At 42.5% G+C, this 15,888-nt stretch overlaps 1 pseudogene; it reads left to right on the forward strand.

Annotated features, from left to right (window-relative positions):
* Positions 1-2,308: 2,308 nt before the first annotated feature.
* On the forward strand, positions 2,309-12,832 carry LOC123084402 (uncharacterized; annotated as a pseudogene).
* The last annotated feature ends 3,056 nt before the right edge of the window (positions 12,833-15,888 follow it).

Consider the following 15,888-nt stretch of genomic DNA (forward strand, 5'->3'; position numbering starts at 1 on the left):
TTGTTGTTCTTGTGCGTTGGTCATATGGGGCTTTTGCATGATGACTTTTTGACTGTCTTCTACGGTAAGTTTTTCCCGGCTCCAATGAGGGAAGGGCGATGATAGTGACGCACCTTCGGCCCGCTTTTGTGCTTGTAGTCATCGTTAGGTGGTCTACGGATGTGGATGTTTTTTTTTGTTATTTCTGGTTCCTTATACCTCCATAAAAGGTGAGGAATAGATCGAACGTTCTTCCTGAAAAAGGACCCATCGTTCACAGGTTTCTAACCCGCAAAAAGAAATCCTGACCGTGATGGAATGAGAAAAAACTGCCATTTCATCGACAAAAGAGTGGATTTTATTGAGTTAAAATGAAGCATCAAGGGGATGTAAACACAATGATCACACACACGATATTTGAATGACTAGGATGCCCAGAAGCAACACCAACACATGCACTCAAAGAATCACGCTGACAATGAGAAAAGTCATACAAGATGAAATTGTGCCTAAGCGGAGGAGTAAGAAAAAGGAAAAAAACTTCAAAGTGATAAAAACAACGATCCAAGAACTACGACAATGATCTTCTGCACTAACCATATATTGAAATCACAAGGACAACGAGGAAGTTCCGCCATTAGTAACGCCTCCATGAAAGGAACGAGGCTCAAGGGCCGTCATCACCAAATCGAACCACCAAAAGACAGACCCAGGGTTTTCACCCCGAAGATAAAGTTTGAGCAAATCCAAGCAATGCCTTCAACAAGATAATGAAACAAAAACACATCTATTGTCAGATATAAGCAACAAGAGCCAGACTGATAGTTTTCACCCTGGAGCCCGAGACCGCATACTCGAGAAGCACCGCCAAATTGAAGTCATAATGTATTTTCACCAACATCTATTGCACTCTGAGCAGCTTCATGTGTCTCTTAACGTCAGATGCCATGCATGTGGAAACCATGCTCGCACTAGCAAACAGTCAAGCCCCAACAAGTACTAGTCGCCACTAAATTCTCGATACAATGAAGGTCGTCGTCGTGCATGCAACAAAGATTGGCGAGGGAGGAAGGTTGCCCACACTGCACAAATCCCATTTCGGGACACCGCGGCAGTCCCGCACCATCCCAATGCTCACTGTCCTCACATGTGCTATCACAATTGGTCGCCAAAACATACTCGTCGTTACTGAGTAGTCTGAAGGTCCAAGACCCCCCCCTTCCGTACCACATTGCGAAACCGTCTAGCAACATAGGATCACAACACCATCTACGCGACCGAGCGGAGGACTGGCTATGTTTGACGACGAATTGGTATCTGCTTCATCGTTTGACCTTGAAACTTTTTCTACACTCAACATATACCATAGCATTGTCCATGTTTGGCTGTGGTATTTTTTTCTTCTGATTTGTTTGTTATATTTAAGTCATTAAGTTACTTTCAAGCATTTTTTACCGGGAAACATTTTAAGCATTTAATCGGTACAATTCAAATTTGGGCTACGAGTACATGCAATAGTCCACGCAAATGGTTAAAAAGAACATATAAGGGTCTTGAGGATACTTTGTACGCCATATACACGAAATGAAAAAAAAAATTCAAACATCTCAGTTGCAACAATCAACCACAAATATTGAGTTTATTGGTTTTTCAATTCTCAAAAAAATGTAAATATAGTCTGATAAACATGAAACATGACATGAGATCAGGATATACTCTTAATAGACTGTGATAAAGATTTGATAAGATTTTACAAAAATTATGATCACATATGACCGTGTTGGGTGTTCCAAAATGGGGAAACAAAATTATGGTCTGTGCGAGGGTTCCTTGCTACAGGGCACCACATGGGATCCTGATTCAGGCACAACGGGGTCACATCGATCAGTGCCACCATCCCGAACCCCTCCCGCGCTGCCCCAGCAACCGCGACTCTAGTGATAGTGATGGTTGTTGGTGCCCATCGATGGTTCCCCATTTGCTTTTGCCAACGCGCTGCATGCGCACGTCCAAAAGCTGCGTTGCTACGTTTTTCTAATCATCTGCTTGCTCACAACTTTTACTACTAGTGCTGGCTTTTGCGACTTACGAGGAAGCAGGCACGCTTGCTAGTACCAAGTGGATTATGCTTGGTGGATTTGATCCAGTAATCAGGCTGCAAATTAGCCCCATGGCAAGCACGTGCCATGCGCATGCTTGTTCTCATCTAGTAGTAGTGTAGATAACCGTTGGGAGAGAAGAACAATAACCCTCGTACGTCCTCGCGCTATAAAAGCAGCGCTGCAGCTAGCATTGTTTCGCTACACCGAGCTCACTTCTTACTCCTAGCTTCTTCGTTCCTTCTACTCCTCAACATCCTACCAAAGTGCTGTTTGTGAGAGGATCATATCGGCTGGCCGGAGATAATGGCAGGGACGGTGCTGAGCATGGCGAGGTCCATGATGGTGGGCGCCATTAGTAAGGCCGCATCCGCTGCCGCCAATGAGATGAGCCTCCTCATGGGTGTGCGCAAGGATATCTGGTATGTGGACATGCATTTCCTTGTTCAGGTCGTTTAATCCCCACAGCCTCTCATGTCCTTTTTTTCTTTCTGTTTAGTCCATCTTGTTGGAGACACGCTTGTTGCTTATATTTCTGCTTGAAAAAGAAAAGAAAAATGTTTTACTCAACTCTTATATATAGAATGGCACATTGATACCATGTATGTATTGTAGGGCTTCGACTCTCTTCATGTAGTTGCATATAAATTTCTGTATGTTGCTGTGGAATGGAACCAAGCGTGTTGTAACTTGTAAGTTTCTTTTTGTATCTTTGTTGTGCAGGTTCATCAAAGATGAGCTGGAGACCATGCAGGCTTTCCTGGAGGCTGCTGAAGCAATGAAGGACAAAGACATGCTACTCAAGGTGTGGGCCAAGCAAGTAAGAGACCTGTCCTACAATATTGAAGATTGCCTTGGTGAATTCATGGTGCATGTGGCAAGTCAAAGCAAGTTGCGGAAGATGATGAAGCTCAAAGACCGCCATCGAATCGCCATACAGATCCGTGATCTCAAATCAAGAGTTGAGGAAGTGAGCAGCAGGAACACACGTTACAACTTGATTGAGAAGAGCCAACTCACTAGAACCATTGACGAGAGGAATTCTCGCATGGAAGATATTCGCAATCAATCAGGTAGCAACATAGATGAAACTGAACTTGTGGGGTTTTCCAAGCCCAAACAAGAGTTGATAAATCTTATAGATGTCCATGCCAAAACTGGCCCCGCTAAGGTAGTATGCGTGGTTGGCATGGGTGGCTTGGGTAAGACTACTCTTACAAGTATTGAAAACTTTTCATGTTGTGCTTGGATCACTGTCTCGCAGTCATTTGCCAGGATGGAGCTTCTCAAAGTTATGATCAAAGAACTTTTTGGTGATGAAGCATTGAAGAGGCAACTTGAAGGGAAGGTAGTGCGAGCAGATGATCTGGTTGACTACCTTAGGAAAAAGCTACATGACAAAAGGTACTTTGTTGTTCTTGATGATGTATGGAACATTGATGATTGGATGTGGATCAGTAGTTCTGTTTTCCTAGGAATAACAACAAAGGTAGCCGGATAATGGTGACAACACGAGATGTTGGCTTAGCTGAGGAGTGTGGTTTGGAATCTTCTAGATCTCTTATCTACCACCATGCACCCCTAGAAACAAAAGATGCCATAAACTTGCTACTAAGGAAGGCTAGGAAATGTAAGGAAGACATGGAAAATGATGAGAACATGAGAGAAATAGTTATGAAGATAGTTAAAAAGTCTGGACGGTTACCCCTAGCTATACTCACTCTAGGAGGCTTGCTTTCCACCAAAGTGGTAACTGAGTGGCAGAGTATTTATAACCAGATCCCCTTAGAGCTAGAGAGCAACCGAAGCCTTGAAGCAATGAGAAGGATGGTTACCCTGAGTTACAACCATTTGCCCTCTCATCTTAAGTCATGTTTTTTGTATTTAAGCATATTTCCTGAGGATTATGAAATCAAAAGGAGGTGTCTGGTTGAAAGATGGATAGCCGAGGGCTTTGTTATAGCCATGCATGGGGTCAGTGTTATAGATGTTGGGAATAGTTACTTTGATTGCCTGATAAATCGAAGCATGATCCAATCATCAAGTGTGAACATAGAGGGAACTGTGAAGAGTTGTCGAGTCCATGATATCGTTCGTGATGTCATGATCTCAATTTCTAGAGATGAAAGATTTGCATGCTCGACATGGGATAATGTGAGTGCAATAACAGGGGAGAACTTCCGTCATGTAGCATATCATGGTGGTGAGCACCCAAATAAAAGCATGGATTGGGGGCATGTCCGGTCATTAACAATTTTTGGTGAGAGATACATGAAGCCGGCCCATTCGCTTTTTTTTCCCGACTTCAAGATGCTTAGGACCTTGGACTTACATGATGCCCATTTTGAACTCACACAAACAGAATCCAATGCTTTAGGGTTGTTACATCATTTGAAATATGTCAATATCATTGGCCATCCTGGTGAAGGTTTATATGTTCACAAGCTCCCAAGGTCCATAGGTAAACTACAGGGCTTGCAAACTTTGGACATTCACAATAGTTATATCGCATCACTACCAACTGAGATCACAAAACTACAATGCCTTCGTAGCCTCCGATTCAGGAAAAGAAATATGCGTCATATTTTATGCCTACATTACCCTAAGATCTGCTTCATGTCCGCATTTTGTATGCCTTTTGTGTTCAGTCCTTTAGTTAGTCATGCCGATCGTATGAAATTTATGATGGATTTTCACATGGTCCGGACTGGCTGTTTGTCCAACTCCAATGGTGTGAGGGTGCCCAGAGGGATCAACAACTTGAAGGAGTTAGAGATACTAGAGTATGTTGACATTCAGCGAACTAGTAGGAAAGCAGTTAAAGAGCTTGGGGAGCTAATAAAGCTAAGAAAGCTGAGTGTTACAGTAGGGGCAAGCAAGCAAAAGAGCAAGATACTGTGTGAATCTATTGAGAAGCTCACTTCCCTCCGCTCTCTTTATGTGGAATCTACTCCTTGGGGAAGTGGTATCAAGTGGTTGCATTCTATTTCCTCTGTCCCCCCTCTCTTGAGGTCGTTGACTCTGCATGGTGATCTTGGGGAGATGCCTGACTGGTTTGGGGATCTAGTGCATTTGGTGAAGATTTTCTTATGGTCAAGCCATCTAGCAGAAGGAGATAAAAGTATGAAAATACTGGGCGCACTTCCCAAGCTCATGTCCCTTAATCTTTGTTATGGCTCTTATGCTACAGAAAAACTAGTCTTCAAACAAGAAACATTCTTAAACCTCAGGTATCTTAGTTTTTTCTGTGAGTCTCAACCGAGAGAGTTGATATTTGAGGAAGGCACCTCGCCCCAGTTGGAAAAGATAAAAATCGTACAGGGCAGGTTGGAATCAGGGGTTACTGGTATCAAACACCTTCCAAGACTCAAGGAGATTTGGATTAGTCACGCTGCTCAAGTTGCGAGGCTTGGTGTGCTGGAAGGTGAGGTTAACGCCCACCCCAACCGTCCTGTGCTGCGACTTTCCTTGGAACGACGCCACCATGACCTGGATCAGCACATCGTCGAAGGATCCGGTGTACAAGCGGAAGCAACGGTGGAGTCATCCGTTGCGGCGGGAGAGGACAGCGACAGGTCAGCATCTCGCAGATTTGCTTCTCGATCTATGTTTTCTCTCTTTTGTTCAAGCAGTAGCAGCTGAGATGTATGTTATTAATCTCTCTCTGTCATCTCTTACAGCGAAGATGACCTGCGCTGATATTCTCAGCTTCATTCCCTTGTCTGCTCAAATCGGCTGCATATATATATATATATATATATATATATATATATATATATATATATATATGCTCGCATCAGAGTTCCTCGCTCAGGTCGCCGCCTTGCAACACCTTGCTTTCATGTAAGTACCTGTAGATCGAATCTCTCTCTCTCTCTCCCTCTCTCTCTCTCTCTCTCTCTCTCTCTCTCTCTCTCTGTTTCTAATTGGTGAATGACAGCCACCACCCCTGCTGATTTGTCAATCTTTTTGTGCACACCAACTGTTTGTCTCAATGTCTGCAAGGGGTTATGTTTGCTCTAGTGCCTTAAATTTGACCTGCTTACCTACCACTGTCTGAAGATATCAGTTCAATGTTGTGTTTGGTGCAGCCACTTGTTCAATGTTGTGTAAGTACCCGTTGTGTCACTTTTCATGCATAATGCTCATTTTGTTCCGGTCGCAGCATCTTCTCATGCGGTTGGTGCAGCCACTTGATCAATAGTCTTTTAAGTACTCATGTTAGTGTCCACACTTCAATTTACCTTCCCACTGCTTGTTCACATGCATCTTATGACTTATGGAGAACCATGAACTGCAAATTAACTAATAGCCTGACAAAAGCAAAGGCAAAAGCAAAAAGCAACAAAAGACAAGAGACAGCACTGATCGTACACATTAGTAATTAAGTTGTTTATAATTAACACATTAATCAATTGTGGCATGAGTATGCAGCCAAAGCTTACTGCATGACTATGTTGCCTGACACAGACCCGCACATGAACCATCGTGCTTGCAAATGACCATATCCGCTATTGCTGCAGTGTCATTTTATTTTTCTGTACATTGTGGGTGAGATTGCAGTACTAACATGTATACATTTGTAAAAGGATGTGGCACGAAGGAATTCTGAACGGTATTTCATTTTTAGCATGACATATAATGTATAGACTGTGACTAAAGTGTATGTTAGCCAAAAAAAAAATCCTATTAACAGATTTAACATATGAATGAATAGTTGCTAACTTTCTGCTATGTCAATTGTCTTTCATACCATATTTTCTAGCTAATTTTAGCCGATTGATCGGCAACCGAAATGTCAACTAAAACAAAGCATTTCGAAAGTAAAACATTAAATATAAACCAAACTGGCACAATACACCATATGTCATATTCCGCCAATCCTTCTCTCTCTATCATTCTACACAAACACCCCTTGCAATGCAACAAACCTAAACATCCATGACTACCAAATAGACTCTTCGTTTATTTTCATCGACGATAATTGTTGTTCTTGTGCGTTGGTCATATGGGGCTTTTGCATGATGACTTTTTGACTGTCTTCTACGGTAAGTTTTTCCCGGCTCCAATGAGGGAAGGGCGATGATAGTGACGCACCTTCGGCCCGCTTTTGTGCTTGTAGTCATCGTTAGGTGGTCTACGGATGTGGATGTTTTTTTTTGTTATTTCTGGTTCCTTATACCTCCATAAAAGGTGAGGAATAGATCGAACGTTCTTCCTGAAAAAGGACCCATCGTTCACAGGTTTCTAACCCGCAAAAAGAAATCCTGACCGTGATGGAATGAGAAAAAACTGCCATTTCATCGACAAAAGAGTGGATTTTATTGAGTTAAAATGAAGCATCAAGGGGATGTAAACACAATGATCACACACACGATATTTGAATGACTAGGATGCCCAGAAGCAACACCAACACATGCACTCAAAGAATCACGCTGACAATGAGAAAAGTCATACAAGATGAAATTGTGCCTAAGCGGAGGAGTAAGAAAAAGGAAAAAAACTTCAAAGTGATAAAAACAACGATCCAAGAACTACGACAATGATCTTCTGCACTAACCATATATTGAAATCACAAGGACAACGAGGAAGTTCCGCCATTAGTAACGCCTCCATGAAAGGAACGAGGCTCAAGGGCCGTCATCACCAAATCGAACCACCAAAAGACAGACCCAGGGTTTTCACCCCGAAGATAAAGTTTGAGCAAATCCAAGCAATGCCTTCAACAAGATAATGAAACAAAAACACATCTATTGTCAGATATAAGCAACAAGAGCCAGACTGATAGTTTTCACCCTGGAGCCCGAGACCGCATACTCGAGAAGCACCGCCAAATTGAAGTCATAATGTATTTTCACCAACATCTATTGCACTCTGAGCAGCTTCATGTGTCTCTTAACGTCAGATGCCATGCATGTGGAAACCATGCTCGCACTAGCAAACAGTCAAGCCCCAACAAGTACTAGTCGCCACTAAATTCTCGATACAATGAAGGTCGTCGTCGTGCATGCAACAAAGATTGGCGAGGGAGGAAGGTTGCCCACACTGCACAAATCCCATTTCGGGACACCGCGGCAGTCCCGCACCATCCCAATGCTCACTGTCCTCACATGTGCTATCACAATTGGTCGCCAAAACATACTCGTCGTTACTGAGTAGTCTGAAGGTCCAAGACCCCCCCCTTCCGTACCACATTGCGAAACCGTCTAGCAACATAGGATCACAACACCATCTACGCGACCGAGCGGAGGACTGGCTATGTTTGACGACGAATTGGTATCTGCTTCATCGTTTGACCTTGAAACTTTTTCTACACTCAACATATACCATAGCATTGTCCATGTTTGGCTGTGGTATTTTTTTCTTCTGATTTGTTTGTTATATTTAAGTCATTAAGTTACTTTCAAGCATTTTTTACCGGGAAACATTTTAAGCATTTAATCGGTACAATTCAAATTTGGGCTACGAGTACATGCAATAGTCCACGCAAATGGTTAAAAAGAACATATAAGGGTCTTGAGGATACTTTGTACGCCATATACACGAAATGAAAAAAAAATTCAAACATCTCAGTTGCAACAATCAACCACAAATATTGAGTTTATTGGTTTTTCAATTCTCAAAAAAATGTAAATATAGTCTGATAAACATGAAACATGACATGAGATCAGGATATACTCTTAATAGACTGTGATAAAGATTTGATAAGATTTTACAAAAATTATGATCACATATGACCGTGTTGGGTGTTCCAAAATGGGGAAACAAAATTATGGTCTGTGCGAGGGTTCCTTGCTACAGGGCACCACATGGGATCCTGATTCAGGCACAACGGGGTCACATCGATCAGTGCCACCATCCCGAACCCCTCCCGCGCTGCCCCAGCAACCGCGACTCTAGTGATAGTGATGGTTGTTGGTGCCCATCGATGGTTCCCCATTTGCTTTTGCCAACGCGCTGCATGCGCACGTCCAAAAGCTGCGTTGCTACGTTTTTCTAATCATCTGCTTGCTCACAACTTTTACTACTAGTGCTGGCTTTTGCGACTTACGAGGAAGCAGGCACGCTTGCTAGTACCAAGTGGATTATGCTTGGTGGATTTGATCCAGTAATCAGGCTGCAAATTAGCCCCATGGCAAGCACGTGCCATGCGCATGCTTGTTCTCATCTAGTAGTAGTGTAGATAACCGTTGGGAGAGAAGAACAATAACCCTCGTACGTCCTCGCGCTATAAAAGCAGCGCTGCAGCTAGCATTGTTTCGCTACACCGAGCTCACTTCTTACTCCTAGCTTCTTCGTTCCTTCTACTCCTCAACATCCTACCAAAGTGCTGTTTGTGAGAGGATCATATCGGCTGGCCGGAGATAATGGCAGGGACGGTGCTGAGCATGGCGAGGTCCATGATGGTGGGCGCCATTAGTAAGGCCGCATCCGCTGCCGCCAATGAGATGAGCCTCCTCATGGGTGTGCGCAAGGATATCTGGTATGTGGACATGCATTTCCTTGTTCAGGTCGTTTAATCCCCACAGCCTCTCATGTCCTTTTTTTCTTTCTGTTTAGTCCATCTTGTTGGAGACACGCTTGTTGCTTATATTTCTGCTTGAAAAAGAAAAGAAAAATGTTTTACTCAACTCTTATATATAGAATGGCACATTGATACCATGTATGTATTGTAGGGCTTCGACTCTCTTCATGTAGTTGCATATAAATTTCTGTATGTTGCTGCGGAATGGAACCAAGCGTGTTGTAACTTGTAAGTTTCTTTTTGTATCTTTGTTGTGCAGGTTCATCAAAGATGAGCTGGAGACCATGCAGGCTTTCCTGGAGGCTGCTGAAGCAATGAAGGACAAAGACATGCTACTCAAGGTGTGGGCCAAGCAAGTAAGAGACCTGTCCTACAATATTGAAGATTGCCTTGGTGAATTCATGGTGCATGTGGCAAGTCAAAGCAAGTTGCGGAAGATGATGAAGCTCAAAGACCGCCATCGAATCGCCATACAGATCCGTGATCTCAAATCAAGAGTTGAGGAAGTGAGCAGCAGGAACACACATTACAACTTGATTGAGAAGAGCCAACTCACTAGAACCATTGACGAGAGGAATTCTCGCATGGAAGATATTCGCAATCAATCAGGTAGCAACATAGATGAAACTGAACTTGTGGGGTTTTCCAAGCCCAAACAAGAGTTGATAAATCTTATAGATGTCCATGCCAAAACTGGCCCCGCTAAGGTAGTATGCGTGGTTGGCATGGGTGGCTTGGGTAAGACTACTCTTACAAGTATTGAAAACTTTTCATGTTGTGCTTGGATCACTGTCTCGCAGTCATTTGCCAGGATGGAGCTTCTCAAAGTTATGATCAAAGAACTTTTTGGTGATGAAGCATTGAAGAGGCAACTTGAAGGGAAGGTAGTGCGAGCAGATGATCTGGTTGACTACCTTAGGAAAAAGCTACATGACAAAAGGTACTTTGTTGTTCTTGATGATGTATGGAACATTGATGATTGGATGTGGATCAGTAGTTCTGTTTTTCCTAGGAATAACAACAAAGGTAGCCGGATAATGGTGACAACACGAGATGTTGGCTTAGCTGAGGAGTGTGGTTTGGAATCTTCTAGATCTCTTATCTACCACCATGCACCCCTAGAAACAAAAGATGCCATAAACTTGCTACTAAGGAAGGCTAGGAAATGTAAGGAAGACATGGAAAATGATGAGAACATGAGAGAAATAGTTATGAAGATAGTTAAAAAGTCTGGACGGTTACCCCTAGCTATACTCACTCTAGGAGGCTTGCTTGCCACCAAAGTGGTAACTGAGTGGCAGAGTATTTATAACCAGATCCCCTTAGAGCTAGAGAGCAACCGAAGCCTTGAAGCAATGAGAAGGATGGTTACCCTGAGTTACAACCATTTGCCCTCTCATCTTAAGTCATGTTTTTTGTATTTAAGCATATTTCCTGAGGATTATGAAATCAAAAGGAGGTGTCTGGTTGAAAGATGGATAGCCGAGGGCTTTGTTATAGCCATGCATGGGGTCAGTGTTATAGATGTTGGGAATAGTTACTTTGATTGCCTGATAAATCGAAGCATGATCCAATCATCAAGTGTGAACATAGAGGGAACTGTGAAGAGTTGTCGAGTCCATGATATCGTTCGTGATGTCATGATCTCAATTTCTAGAGATGAAAGATTTGCATGCTCGACATGGGATAATGTGAGTGCAATAACAGGGGAGAACTTCCGTCATGTAGCATATCATGGTGGTGAGCACCCAAATAAAAGCATGGATTGGGGGCATGTCCGGTCATTAACAATTTTTGGTGAGAGATACATGAAGCCGGCCCATTCGCTTTTTTTTCCCGACTTCAAGATGCTTAGGACCTTGGACTTACATGATGCCCATTTTGAACTCACACAAACAGAATCCAATGCTTTAGGGTTGTTACATCATTTGAAATATGTCAATATCATTGGCCATCCTGGTGAAGGTTTATATGTTCACAAGCTCCCAAGGTCCATAGGTAAACTACAGGGCTTGCAAACTTTGGACATTCACAATAGTTATATCGCATCACTACCAACTGAGATCACAAAACTACAATGCCTTCGTAGCCTCCGATTCAGGAAAAGAAATATGCGTCATATTTTATGCCTACATTACCCTAAGATCTGCTTCATGTCCGCATTTTGTATGCCTTTTGTGTTCAGTCCTTTAGTTAGTCATGCCGATCGTATGAAATTTATGATGGATTTTCACATGGTCCGGACTGGCTGTTTGTCCAACTCCAATGGTGTGAGGGTGCCCAGAGGGATCAACAACTTGAAGGAGTTAGAGATACTAGAGTATGTTGACATTCAGCGAACTAGTAGGAAAGCAGTTAAAGAGCTTGGGGAGCTAATAAAGCTAAGAAAGCTGAGTGTTACAGTAGGGGCAAGCAAGCAAAAGAGCAAGATACTGTGTGAATCTATTGAGAAGCTCACTTCCCTCCGCTCTCTTTATGTGGAATCTACTCCTTGGGGAAGTGGTATCAAGTGGTTGCATTCTATTTCCTCTGTCCCCCCTCTCTTGAGGTCGTTGACTCTGCATGGTGATCTTGGGGAGATGCCTGACTGGTTTGGGGATCTAGTGCATTTGGTGAAGATTTTCTTATGGTCAAGCCATCTAGCAGAAGGAGATAAAAGTATGAAAATACTGGGCGCACTTCCCAAGCTCATGTCCCTTAATCTTTGTTATGGCTCTTATGCTACAGAAAAACTAGTCTTCAAACAAGAAACATTCTTAAACCTCAGGTATCTTAGTTTTTTCTGTGAGTCTCAACCGAGAGAGTTGATATTTGAGGAAGGCACCTCGCCCCAGTTGGAAAAGATAAAAATCGTACAGGGCAGGTTGGAATCAGGGGTTACTGGTATCAAACACCTTCCAAGACTCAAGGAGATTTGGATTAGTCACGCTGCTCAAGTTGCGAGGCTTGGTGTGCTGGAAGGTGAGGTTAACGCCCACCCCAACCGTCCTGTGCTGCGACTTTCCTTGGAACGACGCCACCATGACCTGGATCAGCACATCGTCGAAGGATCCGGTGTACAAGCGGAAGCAACGGTGGAGTCATCCGTTGCGGCGGGAGAGGACAGCGACAGGTCAGCATCTCGCAGATTTGCTTCTCGATCTATGTTTTCTCTCTTTTGTTCAAGCAGTAGCAGCTGAGATGTATGTTATTAATCTCTCTCTGTCATCTCTTACAGCGAAGATGACCTGCGCTGATATTCTCAGCTTCATTCCCTTGTCTGCTCAAATCGGCTGCATATATATATATATATATATATATATATATATATATATATATATATATATATATATATATGCTCGCATCAGAGTTCCTCGCTCAGGTCGCCGCCTTGCAACACCTTGCTTTCATGTAAGTACCTGTAGATCGAATCTCTCTCTCTCTCTCCCTCTCTCTCTCTCTCTCTCTCTCTCTCTGTTTCTAATTGGTGAATGACAGCCACCACCCCTGCTGATTTGTCAATCTTTTTGTGCACACCAACTGTTTGTCTCAATGTCTGCAAGGGGTTATGTTTGCTCTAGTGCCTTAAATTTGACCTGCTTACCTACCACTGTCTGAAGATATCAGTTCAATGTTGTGTTTGGTGCAGCCACTTGTTCAATGTTGTGTAAGTACCCGTTGTGTCACTTTTCATGCATAATGCTCATTTTGTTCCGGTCGCAGCATCTTCTCATGCGGTTGGTGCAGCCACTTGATCAATAGTCTTTTAAGTACTCATGTTAGTGTCCACACTTCAATTTACCTTCCCACTGCTTGTTCACATGCATCTTATGACTTATGGAGAACCATGAACTGCAAATTAACTAATAGCCTGACAAAAGCAAAGGCAAAAGCAAAAAGCAACAAAAGACAAGAGACAGCACTGATCGTACACATTAGTAATTAAGTTGTTTATAATTAACACATTAATCAATTGTGGCATGAGTATGCAGCCAAAGCTTACTGCATGACTATGTTGCCTGACACAGACCCGCACATGAACCATCGTGCTTGCAAATGACCATATCCGCTATTGCTGCAGTGTCATTTTATTTTTCTGTACATTGTGGGTGAGATTGCAGTACTAACATGTATACATTTGTAAAAGGATGTGGCACGAAGGAATTCTGAACGGTATTTCATTTTTAGCATGACATATAATGTATAGACTGTGACTAAAGTGTATGTTAGCCAAAAAAAAAATCCTATTAACAGATTTAACATATGAATGAATAGTTGCTAACTTTCTGCTATGTCAATTGTCTTTCATACCATATTTTCTAGCTAATTTTAGCCGATTGATCGGCAACCGAAATGTCAACTAAAACAAAGCATTTCGAAAGTAAAACATTAAATATAAACCAAACTGGCACAATACACCATATGTCATATTCCGCCAATCCTTCTCTCTCTATCATTCTACACAAACACCCCTTGCAATGCAACAAACCTAAACATCCATGACTACCAAATAGACTCTTCGTTTATTTTCATCGACGATAATTGTTGTTCTTGTGCGTTGGTCATATGGGGCTTTTGCATGATGACTTTTTGACTGTCTTCTACGGTAAGTTTTTCCCGGCTCCAATGAGGGAAGGGCGATGATAGTGACGCACCTTCGGCCCGCTTTTGTGCTTGTAGTCATCGTTAGGTGGTCTACGGATGTGGATGTTTTTTTTGTTATTTCTGGTTCCTTATACCTCCATAAAAGGTGAGGAATAGATCGAACGTTCTTCCTGAAAAAGGACCCATCGTTCACAGGTTTCTAACCCGCAAAAAGAAATCCTGACCGTGATGGAATGAGAAAAAACTGCCATTTCATCGACAAAAGAGTGGATTTTATTGAGTTAAAATGAAGCATCAAGGGGATGTAAACACAATGATCACACACACGATATTTGAATGACTAGGATGCCCAGAAGCAACACCAACACATGCACTCAAAGAATCACGCTGACAATGAGAAAAGTCATACAAGATGAAATTGTGCCTAAGCGGAGGAGTAAGAAAAAGGAAAAAAACTTCAAAGTGATAAAAACAACGATCCAAGAACTACGACAATGATCTTCTGCACTAACCATATATTGAAATCACAAGGACAACGAGGAAGTTCCGCCATTAGTAACGCCTCCATGAAAGGAACGAGGCTCAAGGGCCGTCATCACCAAATCGAACCACCAAAAGACAGACCCAGGGTTTTCACCCCGAAGATAAAGTTTGAGCAAATCCAAGCAATGCCTTCAACAAGATAATGAAACAAAAACACATCTATTGTCAGATATAAGCAACAAGAGCCAGACTGATAGTTTTCACCCTGGAGCCCGAGACCGCATACTCGAGAAGCACCGCCAAATTGAAGTCATAATGTATTTTCACCAACATCTATTGCACTCTGAGCAGCTTCATGTGTCTCTTAACGTCAGATGCCATGCATGTGGAAACCATGCTCGCACTAGCAAACAGTCAAGCCCCAACAAGTACTAGTCGCCACTAAATTCTCGATACAATGAAGGTCGTCGTCGTGCATGCAACAAAGATTGGCGAGGGAGGAAGGTTGCCCACACTGCACAAATCCCATTTCGGGACACCGCGGCAGTCCCGCACCATCCCAATGCTCACTGTCCTCACATGTGCTATCACAATTGGTCGCCAAAACATACTCGTCGTTACTGAGTAGTCTGAAGGTCCAAGACCCCCCCCTTCCGTACCACATTGCGAAACCGTCTAGCAACATAGGATCACAACACCATCTACGCGACCGAGCGGAGGACTGGCTATGTTTGACGACGAATTGGTATCTGCTTCATCGTTTGACCTTGAAACTTTTTCTACACTCAACATATACCATAGCATTGTCCATGTTTGGCTGTGGTATTTTTTTCTTCTGATTTGTTTGTTATATTTAAGTCATTAAGTTACTTTCAAGCATTTTTTACCGGGAAACATTTTAAGCATTTAATCGGTACAATTCAAATTTGGGCTACGAGTACATGCAATAGTCCACGCAAATGGTTAAAAAGAACATATAAGGGTCTTGAGGATACTTTGTACGCCATATACACGAAATGAAAAAAAAATTCAAACATCTCAGTTGCAACAATCAACCACAAATATTGAGTTTATTGGTTTTTCAATTCTCAAAAAAATGTAAATATAGTCTGATAAACATGAAACATGACATGAGATCAGGATATACTCTTAATAGACTGTGATAAAGATTTGATAAGATTTTACAAAAATTATGATCACATATGACCGTGTTGGGTG

Source organism: Triticum aestivum, chromosome 4A (assembly GCF_018294505.1).
Source record: "Triticum aestivum cultivar Chinese Spring chromosome 4A, IWGSC CS RefSeq v2.1, whole genome shotgun sequence".
NCBI lineage: Eukaryota > Viridiplantae > Streptophyta > Magnoliopsida > Poales > Poaceae > Triticum > Triticum aestivum.